The sequence below is a fragment of the Mobula hypostoma genome, chromosome 12 (assembly GCF_963921235.1).
Source record: "Mobula hypostoma chromosome 12, sMobHyp1.1, whole genome shotgun sequence".
NCBI lineage: Eukaryota > Metazoa > Chordata > Chondrichthyes > Myliobatiformes > Myliobatidae > Mobula > Mobula hypostoma.
This window is the reverse complement of record NC_086108.1, coordinates 43,642,430-43,656,250: the sequence shown is the minus strand read 5'-3', so window position 1 is coordinate 43,656,250 and position 13,821 is coordinate 43,642,430.

Sequence of the window (13,821 nt, the reverse complement as noted above, 5' to 3'; positions counted from 1 at the left end):
ACAGTCAGCCATCACATTTTCTGTTCCTTTTATATGTGTTATTAATAATCTCTTAGACCAGGCTCCAACTTAGCAAACTTCACAGTGGCCAAAAACACTGATGAATTGCGATCAATGTAACCTCTCATTTGGTTTTGTCCCGGACCACAATAACAAGGGTCGTCCCATTCCGACTTAGTTTTCTCTCGCAAGGGCTGAGTAGGAGGGGGAGGCGTAGTGACCGCAGAGTTATTGCAAAACTTCCTACAGTACCCCACCATCTCCAAGAGCCTTCTGAGGGCCCTCTTATCTGTCAGGGTTGGGATGTCAGAGATAGCCCGCACTTTAGCTTGCATTGTTGCCAGCTGCCCCTGTGTCACCACAATTCCCAGGTAAGTGACCTTCATGTGGCCGAACTCATTTTTTTCAAGGTTCACTATCAAGCTGGCTTCAGACAGCCGTATTACATCACCAATACACACCTCTGTGTTCGTCAGCCCTTTAGTCACTGAATTACTCATTCTATATGTATGGTGCTCGCTAGGCTGACCTAGTATAACAGACACCACCCAACGTCCCAGTTCTTTGCATCGCCTCGGGACAATCAAACACACATGTGCGAGTCGTTTAATTACTTCTCCTAAAGAGCCGCTTTGTTCGGGGATTAAGGGAGAGACCTTATCAGCAGACCTGGCCAAAACAATAGCTTTCTCCCATCTGGTCGATACCATACTCATCTTTTCAAAATGGTTCTTTTCTCTTATCGGGGGGACCCTAGCTTCATTGATTTCCGCACTAACACCGACTAGGCTTGTTAGCATATCAAAAGCCTGTGACCGTCTCAGTTCGCGTCAGTCATAATCAATAACATCCTTCCCCCTGGGCAGCCGGTAAACCTCTTTCATGATTCCACCAACTGTTTCCTCCAGTACCGCAAAATGTCCACCGGGGGGTACCTTGTGGGCCAGGTTAAAAACCTCATCCCCATAACTCTTTTGCACCACCCCCCATTCCTCATCTGCGGGTACGGTACTTGGTCTCCCTTTCTTCCTTAGTACTTCCTCCTCCACCAAAACCATCAGCCCCTCATCTCGCTCCTGCATCTGCACAAATTCTTTCCTGGCTACTGCTATGTCTGTCCCAGCTCCCTCACTACCTCTTGTCTCACTACACTCCTTTTCATTTTCTACCCCCGTCTCGTACAAGACTGGCAGAAACATCTCAGCTAAATTTACTACCGCGGTCCCGTGATGAACCTGAGTCCATGGGCGGGGCCTCAATGCTGGCAGGCTGACCTGTCAATCTCTTCTTTTTAAATCTTTTTATTGAGTAAGTATACAAAAAAGGTAAGCCATATAAACATTAATACAATGTTAAAGTATAATAAAATTCCAAAAGATAACAATACCAAAAAGAAAATACTACAAACAATGTAATTTAAGCATAAGAAACCAAGATAACATAATAGTATACTAGATTTTATATATATCAATGGAAAAAAAAAGAAAAAAAAACCCCAAAAAAAAAAACCACCGTGCAACTAACTAAAAGCAAAGCAAAGCAATGGGCTAACTTGAAACCAAACAGAGTTAAACTTAAAATCACGTCCTCAATCCCGACCTCCATTAAAACAGTGAAAAAAAAAACAAGAAGGGTAAATATTACATTAAATGAAAATATCGAATAAAAGGTCCCCAAATCTGTTCAAATTTAAATGAAGAATCATAAAGGTTACTTCTAATTTTCTCCAGATTCAAACATAAAATCGTCTGAGAAAACCAAAAAAAGGTAGTTGGAGCATTAAGCTCTTTCCAATGTTGTAAAATACATCTTTTCGCCATTAAAGTAAGAAATGCAATCATTCTACGGGCTGAAGGGGAAAGATTACTAGAAATTTTAGGTAGTCCAAAGATAGCAGTAATAGGGTGAGGAGAGATATCTATATTTAATACCTTAGAAATAATATTGAAAATATCTCTCCAAAAAGTTTCCAAAGTAGGGCAAGACCAAAACATATGAGTTAAAGAGGCTATCTGCCCCGAACATCTATCACAGAAAGGATTAATATGCGAGTAAAAACGCGCTAACTTATCTTTGGACATATGTGCTCTATGAACCACTTTAAATTGAATTAGGGAATGTTTAGCACAAATAGAGGAAGTATTAACTAATTGTAAAATCTGCCCCCAATCATCCACAGAAATGGTAAGCCCCAATTCCTGTTCCCAATCTACCCTAATCTTATCAAATGGAGCTTTCCTAAGTTTCATAATAATATTATAAATCATAGCCGATGCACCTTTCTGACATGGATTAAGGTTAATTATCGAATCTAAAATATATATAGGAGGAAGCATTGGAAAGGAAGAAAGTATAGTACTTAGGAAATTTCTAACTTGTAAATATCTAAAAAAATGTATTCTTGATAAGTTATATTTATTAGATAATTGTTCAAAAGACATAAGGGAACCATCTAAAAATAAATCCAAAAACCGTAAAATACCCTTAGTCTTCCAAGTTTGAAAAGCGCGATCCGTAAAAGAGGGAGGAAAAAATATGTTACCTAAAATAGGAATCGCTAACCCGAATTGATTAAGATCAAAAAATTTTCTGAATTGAAACCAAATGCGCAAAGCATATTTAACTATCGGGTTAGAGACCTGCTTAAGGCGTTTCGAATCAAAAGGAAGAGAGGAACCTAAAATAGAACCAAGTGTATAACCCTGAACAGATTGTAATTCCAATGCTACCCATTTAGGAATAGATAGTATGTCCCGGTCAAGTAACCAAAATTTCATATGTCGAATATTAATAGCCCAATAATAAAATCTAAAGTTAGGTAATGCTAAACCTCCATCTCTCTTAGCTTTCTGTAAATGTATTTTACCCAGTCTCGGATTCTTATTCTGCCAAATAAATGAAGAAATTTTAGAGTCAACTTTATCAAAAAAAGATTTAGGAACGAAAATTGGTAATGCCTGAAACACATATAAAAATTTTGGCAAAAAAAACATCTTAACTGCATTAATACGACCAATCAAAGTTAAATATAAGGGAAACCATTTAGATGAAAGTTGAGTAATATGGTCTATTAATGGTAAAAAGTTAGTCTTAAATAAATCTTTATGTTTACAAGTAATTTTAATCCCAAGATATGAAAAGTAATTATTAATCAATTTAAATGGAAATTTATAATATAAGGGAAGATGTTTATTAATCGGAAAAAGTTCACTCTTACTAAGATTTAATTTATAACCTGAGAAAAGACCAAATTGTGCTAATAACTCTAAAACAGCAGGAATGGATCTCTCAGGATTAGAAATATATAAAAGTAAATCATCAGCATAGAGTGATAATTTATGGGACTTTAATCCCCGAGTTATCCCAGTAATATTTGAAGATTCTCGAATAGCAATTGCAAGAGGTTCTAATGCAATATCAAATAATAGGGGACTAAGAGGACAGCCTTGTCGAGTACCACGAAAGAGAGGAAAAAAAGGTGAGTTTAAGGAGTTAGTACGAACCGAGGCTACAGGGGAGTGATATAACAGTTTAATCCAGGATATAAATTTCAAGCTAAAATTAAACATTTCAAGCACCTTAAATAAATAAGGCCATTCTACTCTATCAAAAGCTTTCTCGGCATCTAAAGAAATAACACACTCAGGAACATTTTGTGAGGGAGTATAAACGATATTTAACAATGTACGAATATTATAAAAAGAGTAACGACCTTTAATAAAACCCGTTTGGTCTTCCGAAATAATAGAAGGAAGTACTTTTTCTAGTCTATTTGCTAATAACTTAGAAAAAACTTTAGAATCAACATTTAATAAAGATATTGGTCTATAAGATGCACATTGAGCAGGGTCTTTATCCTTCTTTAGTATTAAAGAAATTGATGCTCTATTAAAAGATTCCGGAAGTTTACCAAGTTTCAAAGAAGCCTCAAAAACCTTATAGAGCCAAGAAATCAATAAAGAAGCAAAACATTTATAAAATTCAACGGTAAACCCATCAGGGCCAGGAGCTTTCCCCAGATTCATAGAAAAAATAACATTCTTAATCTCATCCATTGTAATGGAAGTATCTAATAAAGAAGACATATCCTGTGAAATCTGAGGGAAGTGTAACTTATCTAAAAAATCATTCATATATTTAGAATCTCGAGGAGACTCTGATTGATATAAAGAAGAATAAAAATCACAAAAGGTTTGATTAATCCCCACATGATCCAATATCAATCGATCATTTTGGTTATAAATCTGATTGATTTGAGATTTAACATAATTAGATTTCAATTGATTAGCCAGCAGCTTGCCAATTTTATCACTGTGAACATAAAAATCACTTCTTGTTTTCTTTAATTGGTTTACAATCGAGGACGAGAGTAGTAAACTGTGTTCCATTTGAAGTTCAGTTCTTTGTTTGTATAGCTCCTCAGAAGGAGCCATAACATATTTCTTATCAATTTCTTTAATCTTGTCCACAATTGCCATCTCCTCCTGCTTCTGTTTCTTCCTCAAAGCAACGGAATACGAAATAATCTGACCCCGAATATAGGCTTTAAAAGTGTCCCAAAGAGTGTTAACCGAAATATCTTCTGTATGGTTAATTGTAAAAAAAAGCTCAATCTGTTCATTCATAAAATTAACAAAGTCCGAGTCCTGAAGCAACAGCGAATTAAAACGCCATTGTCTATTGTTTGGTATATTGGCCATAATTTTAATAGAAAGCTTAAGTGGAGCATGATCCGAAATGGTTATAGAATCATAATCACATTTAATCACTGAAGGAATGAGACGAGAATCAATGAAAAAATAATCAATTCTTGAATAGGAATGATGAACATGTGAAAAGAAGGAAAAATCTTTTTCCTGAGGATGCAGAAAACGCCAAATGTCCGTCGACCCAGAATCAGAAAGGAAAAAATTAATCAAATTTGCAGATTTATTAGGTAAAGTCCGTAAAGGAGCCGAACGGTCCAAAGCTGGAGATAAACAGGTATTAAGATCTCCGCCCCAAATCAATGAAAACTCGTTCAAATTCGGAAACTGATCAAACAATGATTTATAAAATTCCGGACAATCCATATTAGGAGCATAAACATTAACCAAAACTACTTTTTTATTAAATAGTAAACCACTAACCAATAAAAATCTACCATTCGGATCAGAGATAATATCCTGTTGTATAAAAGTAACTGAGGAGTCTATAAAAATAGAGACGCCTCGAATCTTAGCATTGGAGTTCGAATGAAATTGTTGTCCCTTCCAGAATTTGAAAAAACGTAGTCTGTCCCCCCTCCGTACATGGGTCTCTTGTAAAAATAAAATTTGTGCTTTAAGTCTCCGGAACACTTTAAAAACTTTTTTCCTTTTAATAGGATGATGCTGACCTGTCAATCTCACGGCTGGGAACACGATTCCCCCGGCGACGTCATTACCGAGCAAGACTTCCACGTCTTTCATCGGTAATTCGGACCTCACCCCGATTGTGACTAATCCAGAGACCAGGTTACTTTGTAAGTGTACCTGGTGCAAAGGGACTGTCTCTGTCCCTTCTCCAATACCTTTTGACCTTGAACTCCCCAGTCTGGGTCTCTGAGCTAAACTCTAATACACTCTTCAGTATTAGTGACTGACACGCTCCCGTGTCTCTCCAGATCCGGACTGGAACTGGTTTTAACCCCTCCTTCACTGACACCAATCCGGCCGAGATAAACTTCTCGCGCCCTTCCTGAACTTTGGCAGACCTGTCCTTCCCTAGCGGTTCGTTTACCAGCTCGATACAGCCAGTCAAAATCGCCGTTTTTCCTTTTCCCGTCTCCTTCTTTGGGGCAAAGCACCTGGACGCAAAGTGTCTGACTTTCCCGCAATTATAACAGACGACCCCAGGAGACTTCCTACCAGACTGCTCCCAGTCTACCTTATCCTTCTCACTAGTCCCCGGCTTACTTTCTGACTTTTCCGGCGGGCTTTCCCCGCCGTCCTGACTACCCTTCTGGTAGCCTTTACTCGGGGAAAACTTCATTTTATGCATCAACGCATATTCATCCGCTAACTTAGCAGTTGCGGCTAACGTGGCTGCCTCTTTCTCATCTAGGTAGGGTCTCATACCCTCAGGGACACAACCTTTAAACTGTTCAATCAGGATCAGCTGTAGCAGTCTGTCATAATCCCCCTCTACCCCCTTCGAGGCGCACCAACGCTCACAATATGTCTGCATCTCACGGGCAAACTCTAAATACGTGCGGTCCCACTGCTTCCTCGCATTCCGGAACCTCTGCCGGTATGCCTCCGGGACCAACTCATAAATCCTGAGGATGGCCTCTTTCACCACCTCATACCTCTGGGCATCTTCCGCGGACAAAGCTGAGTAAGCTTCTTGGGCTTTCCCTTTCAGTACACTCTGAAGCAAAACAACCCACTTATCCCTCGGCCAGTCCTGACTTATAGCAACTTTTTTGAAATGGAGAAAGTACCGATCCACGTCGGTATTGTCAAATGGGGGAACCAGCCTAACCTCCTGGGTCGCCCGGAACCCTCCACCTTGGTTCGGCACGAGCCCCTGCTCTGCCCTTATCTTTAACTTCTCCAGCTCGAATTCCCTTTCCCTCTGTTTCTCCTCTCGCTCCAGCTGTCTCTCTCTCTCTCTCTCTCTCTCTCTCTTGCCTTTCTAACTCTCTCTGCTTCTCTTCTCGCTCCAACTGCCGTACCCGGAACTCGTGCTTGAGTCTCAGCTTTTCAAGCTGCACCTGTACCGCGTCTCCAGCAGGTTTTTCAATAGACACCACCTCCAGCTCGCCTTGGGGAAACACACCTTTAGATACATAGTGCTCTACAATGGCTCTGTGTATCTCCTCTCTCCTCATTGTCGACTTCCCCTTAGCAAGATTCAACCGTTTGGCCACAGCTACCAATTCCGATTTCCTGGCATCCTCTAATGCCTCCAAGATCGGCGCCTTTATAAATTCCTCAGCCTCCATTTCTGCTGTTTGTCTTTTCTTTCTTTCGGGAGTTTTGACCCAATCAATTTACTCAGTCCCAAATTTAGCGTTCAAAATCGCGGACGAGAACCCCACTTGTGTTACGTACCCTGTAACTGGGTTGCCAAACCAGCAGAAATGGATCACTCAGTTGGAGTCTGGATTACTAGAACTAAGAAAGTTTTATTAAAGAAACAAGCAGCACAGTACTCTAATCAGAAGGATAATAAATGCAACAGTTCAGCAATGATAAACACACATGTATACAGAATTAAGATAACAGGATTAATCAAGCTCTATCATTGTCTAGGGGTAAATGACCAGTTTCAAAGTGACGCAAAGTTCAGTTCAATTTAGTTCAGTTCAGTTCGCAGTAATCGTTGCCGTGGCGATGGACAGTGGGGGGGAGGAGAGAGAGAGCAAAACGAATGAATATTCAAGGTTTCCAGACAGACCTTCGCAGTCAGCTTTCGGGCGAGTCCTTTGTGATGTCATCTGAGGTCACCGACCGTGACCCCCCTCCGTTTCCAGATACGATCGTTTCTCTGCGGTGAACCTGGCAACCAGGCAAGGGTGGACACACACCAGGTTCCCGCCGATCGTGCCTTTCCAACCTGTGCGTTTATGGCCCGGTACTTCCCACCGACTTGTGAGAGACGCACCGCTTCCAGGGTCTTGTTACCTCGGGTGTCATGTGTGTCCTGCCTTAGCGAACCTGTCCCTTTTCATCCCCATGCTGGGGTATCGCCTGTCCATCACTTCAAACAGTTCAGGGTTCAAAGGGGGAGCTGCTCTTGACAGCTCCCTCCTTCTGTTACTCTCTCTCCCATCCCTTCATTTCACATCTCCAAATGCTGCTCCATTGTTTCCCTTATCCCTCTTTCTCCTGAAGACAGGTGGCAGACCAACTGCTGATCACACAGGACAGCTAACATCTTAATCTATGTGTATTCTTGTCACATTAGCCTCACAGTCGTAAGTATAAAGTGATTAGAGCAGAGGGACGAGCATGGAGTCTTGTGGTGCACATGTACTGATGGAGATTTTGGAGGAGATGTTATTTCCCAATCTGAACTGATTGAGGTCTGCAAGTGAGGAAATTGAGAATCCGTTGCACAAGGAGAGATTGAAGCCTAGTTGTTGAAGTCATTGATTAGCTTTTAGGGGATGATAGCATTGAATGCCGAGCTATGATCCATGAAGAACATGCTGCTACATGCATGTTTGCTAACCAGATGTTCCAGGGTTGAGTGCTGTTGCCCTGTTGTGATGGTAAGCAAATTGGAGCAGATCCATGTCACTTCACAGGCAGGAGAGTTGATATGCTTCGTCACCAACCTCTCAAAGCACCTCATCATATTGGATGCAAGTGCTTCGGGTTGATATTCATTGGGACAGGCTCCAACATTTTTCTTAGGCACTGGTAAATATTGAAGTCTGCTTGAAGCAGGTGAGTATCTTAGACTGCCAAAGCGAGAGGTTAAAGATATCAGTGAAGCCTGTAATCCATCAGCTGTCGTCTTTGTTACCATGCACTCCTTCCACCACTCTCTTTATTTTTATTGCTCCCACTACCCTCGGGGGAATGATATTGCCCACTTTAGGTACCACTGATTTAGAGTCATATAGTGAAAGAAGTGGAACTAGGCCTTACTGGCCAATTGCTCCACACTGATCAAAACGCCCCAACCAAGAAGGTCCATCTTCCCAGTACTTGGCCATAATCTTCTAAGCATTTCCAATCCATATACTTGTCCAGCTGTCTTTTAAATTTGTTATTGTACTCCTCAATGACTTCCTTTGGCAGGTCACTGCACAATGATACCACCCTTTTTATATATAAAAAAAAGTTGCCCCTGAAATTCTTAGTAAATCTCTTCCCTCTCATCTTAAACCAATGCTCCCTTGTTCTTGATTCACAAACTCTGAGAAAGTGATCGAGTGCATTCACCTTCTCTTTTCCCCACATGATTTTATACTCTTCCATAAGGTCACCTCTCATTCTCCTAGATCAACAAATAAAGTCATAGCCTCTCCAGACACTTCCTATAACTCAGTCCCCTAAGTCCTATAGCAGACTGATTAAAACGGAACGTGATATTCCAAGTGCAGCCTCACCAGCATCCTGTACATCCACACTATGACTTCCCAACTTTTATACTCAGTGCCTTGTCTTATGAAGGCCAGCATGCCAAAAGTCTTCTTCACCACCCTGTTACCAGTGACTACTGTCAGTGAACTATGTGCTCGTACTTCACGATCCCTCTGTACTACAGCGCCTTATCTTTTACTGTGAAAATCCTACCTGGATTTGATTTTTCAAAATACAACATTCCTTTGTAGATTTATACTTAAAACTTTTCCCATGTACATGTCTGCTCTGACTACTGGGTTGACCTAGTTTTTCTTCTGTGTTTGACTCTTCCCCCATCACCCCTCACCATGCATCCACTCTGTATCCCACTCCTCTGTCAAATCAAACACTCCTCATACGATAGGCCTTTCATTCCCGGAATCATTTTTGTGAATCTCCTTTGAACCCTCTCCAATGTCAGCACATCTTTTCTTAGATATAAGGTTCAAAACTGCTCACAATACTCCAAGTGAGGACCCATCCTGTGAGTTAACCCTTAGGGAGTCTGGTACAAGGACTCCCAACTTGCTTTGCACCTCAGATTTTTGAATTTTCTCTGCTTAGAAAATAGTCTTCCTGTATTCTTTCTACCAAAATGCATGACCATACACTTCCCGACAATGTATTACATCAGCCACTTCTTCGCTCATTCTCCAAATCTGACTAATTCCCTCCTTTGCTTCTTCAACACTACCTGACCCATCCACCTTTCTTTGTATCATCCTCTAATTTAGCCAAAAAAAGATCAATTCCATCATCCAAATCATTGAAGTATAGCATAAAAAGTGATCCCAACATTGACCACTGGTCACTGGCAGCCAATCAGAAAAAGCTCCCTATGTTTCTACTCTTTGACTCCTGCCAATCAGCTAAAGCTCTATCCATGCTATCTTTTCTGTAATAGCATAGGCTCATAGCTTGTTAAGCAGCCTCATGTGTGGCAACTTGTCAAAGTCTTTCTGAAAATCCAAATACACAACATCCTTTTTCTAGCCTTGTTATTTTTTCAAAGAATTCCAACAGATTTGTTGGGCGAGATTTCCCCTTAAGAAAACCATACTGACTTTGGCCTATTTTAATCATGTGCTTCCAAGTATCCTGAAACTTCATCCTTAACGATCGACCTTAACATCTTCCCAAGCACTGAGGACAGGCTAACTGGCCTATAATTTCCTTTCTTTTGCCTCCCTTTTTGAAGAGTGGAGTGACCTTTGCAATTTTCCAGTTCTAGAATCTAGTGATTCTTGAAAGATCATTACTAATGCCTTCACAATCTCCTCAGTTACCATTTTCTGAACTTTGGGTTGTACTCCATCTGGTCCAGGTGATTTATTTACCTTCAGACCTTTCAGCTTCCTAAGCACCTTCTCTCAGTAATAGTAATTGCACAAACTTCTCCCCACTGATGCCTTCAAACTTCCAGCATATTGCTAGCATTTTCCACAGGGAAGACTGATACAAAATACTTATTCAGTTTGTCTGACATTTCTTTGTCCCCTATAACTACTACTCCAGCGTCATTTCCAGTGGTCCAATATCTACTCTCAGCTCTTTTGTACTCTTTATATATCTGGGAAAAAATGTTGGTATCCTCTTTGATATTATTGGCTAGACTACCTTAGTATTTCATCTTTCTCTCCTTACGGCTTTTTAGTTGCCCACTGTTGGTTTTTAGGATGCTTCCCAATCGTCTAACTTCCAACTATTTTTTGCTCTATTATATGCCCTCTCTTTTGCTTTTATGTTGGCTTTGACTTCCCTTGTCAGCAATGGTTGTGTCATCCCGCCTTTAGAATACTTCTTTAGGATGTATCTGTCCTGTGCCTTCCAAGAAACTTAGACCAGATCCTCTATCTTGCCTCTGTAATTCCCTTTACTCCACTGTAATACTGATATATTTGACTTTAGCTTCTCCCTCTTAAATTGCAGGGTGTATTCTATCATATTATAAACACTCCCTCCTATGGGTTCCTGTACCTTAAGTTCACTAAACAAATCCGACTCATTACACAGCACCCAATTCAGAACAGCTGTTCCCTTAGTGGGCTCAACCATGAGCTGCTCTAAAAGCCATCTCATAGGCATTGTACGAATTCTCCCTCTTGGGATCCAAAATCAGCACCAATCTGATTTTCCTCAATCTACCTGCATACTGAAGTCCCTCATGACGGTCATAACATTTTCTATCTCCCATTGTAATTTGTAGCCCATATCCTGGCTCTTGTTCAGAGGCCTGTATATAACCCCCATCCTTTTACTCTTGCAGCTTTCTAACTTTATCCACTGTAAGTCTACATCTTTCGATCATATGTCACATCTTTCTAAGGTTTTGATTTCATTTATTACCAGCAGAGCCATGTCATCCGCTCTGCCTGTCCCTTCAATAAAATATGTGCAATAATCTCTGCTACTCCTTTAAAACATAGAAGTGGAAAACACCTAGATTTGGGAACTTGATATTTTGTGCCAACATTTTGTTCATCATTGTTAATTTATATTGATTATATGGTCAGTCCCCATCCTTGAGTCAAAATTAGCATCAATGAAGTGAGAAACAAGAGTCAGTGGCTCAAGTTGATCACTTTTATTTGGAATTGAGAGAGTTAGAAATACTGACCCTAACCAAATCCATCACAACAGTAGATATTTAGCTGTTTCCGGTTTCTTCCTTTCACACGCAGCATCAAACACAATCATATCATGGTCACTATTAGACGTAATAATAGATCTTAAGCAATGAACCAACTCTGGCATGTTCATCGTTCTTAAAACTGATGTGGCCTAACCCTCAGTTGATTCCCAGAGACATTTTTGAGGGAAGACTATCCAAAACACATGCAAAAAATTTGGCGTGTTTTATCAGCAGACTGATATGCTTTTACTAACCTATATGAAAGTTAAAATCGGCCATTAAAACCATTCTCTGTTGCTCCATTGATCATCCAGCATCTCCATCATGATAGGAGAAACCATCAGGCAAACAGCTGAGTGTGAGAGTGACAATGCCCACATGCAGATGTTCGCTTTGTGTCACACCCCCCACACTTACCCTCTTCCTCACGACAAGTTTTTATGTAGGTGTTCTATGGCCTTCATGGAGAAAGTTATTTTAAGGTTTGCCTCTCTTCGGTGATCAATCCAGAAAAAATAAAGTATAGCAGTCAGTAACATTTATTACAGCTGTCACTGGGAATTGTATCTATCCTGGCTTATATTGTTCAGGATAAGAGCAGCCATAACACTATTTTAAATAGCATTTGACCAAATTTATAATTATTGTGAGGACCAACCAAACCTGGATGAAATGCAATTTCCTACTTTTACTGGCTCCTCCTAGGAAGTGTCACTAGATCAAAGCACATCGTTTGAATCCATCATTGAAGTGTTGTCTCTGTACCAGCCGCACCTCCTCCACGATATACAGGTAGACCTTTTAAATGCTGGAGATAGGTTCCAGAAATATGGCTGCACAGTAACACCAAATCTGGAAGTCAAAAATAAACAAAATAGCCATATTGAACTTTCATAATCAATCAACTGAAATCACTTAAAAGTTTTTGTAAGGCTGAGACCTTCTTAGAATACTACATAGTTAACATTAGGACCACAATCTGTTGTAAAAATCTATACTGGGTACTTCCTCAAACATTGAGGACAGCTGAAGATTTATTAAATTAAATTAAACTTAGTGTCTATTGTCTACAATTATCTTTTAATGACAGAAAATGATTGCTGCAAAGCTAACATAGTTTTCTGGAACAGAATTCTGTTCCTGTTTTGATATTGAAATGCAGTTGATTGATTTCAGTGGAGAAAGTTTCAGGTCGGCAATAAGTCTGCTTTCCCTGATTTACAGAACAAAATATTTTCTGAAAGAACAGGATGTCTGTCTCGCTGTATTTGTTGATTAAGCAACTTCCAGTTAGAATTTGGTTTCCTGTTGCCATTACGGTCCTTTTGCTATTTGATTCATTGAACCATAGTATGATCATAAACTAATTCTTTGATTATGAATGTTCTTCTTTGATGGGAGTATCAGAAAGAAATATCTTCCAATGATCATATTGCTGAAAAGATGTGAAAGGGGATAAGGCACTTCAGAGTAACTAGAAAGCAGCGATTTTTTTTTAAGTGGGCAGGAAAAGGAAATTGCAATCAAAATGGAACAAATTAGTTCTAATATATTCCCATGAGCCTCTCTTCTTATCTAGTGATAATGTTAAGAAATTTGCTAAGAACTGCTTTCTTACCATTATGTTCAGCTTTCATCTGGTAGTCCATCCAATTGACAAAGATAACAATTTGCACATAGTAACTGCATTGCAGTTTCACTGATTCTGCATTGTATGCACATCACTCAACACACATAACAAATCCAGCTTCTGTTCTTGTGGGATATTGAGGGGTGATTATTCATTGCAGCAGGTACAACACTCATCAACCATAAGCCATTGCTTTACTTCATTATTTTCGTTGTAGAACTCAGAGAAGGCAGAAGTTCTAACAATAATATATCTTGCATCTTCCAGTAAGTTGTTCACCAACAGAAGAACCTTACATGTCATCCCTCACACAGTATGGACATTTCAGGAATGGCGATTTTGTGTAATGGACACTGAGAATATTAACTACAATTCAGTATGTGTTACTATCCACTTAAAGTTTAAACATTCAAAACCAAATTTATTATCAAAGTACACACATCACCATATACAACCAT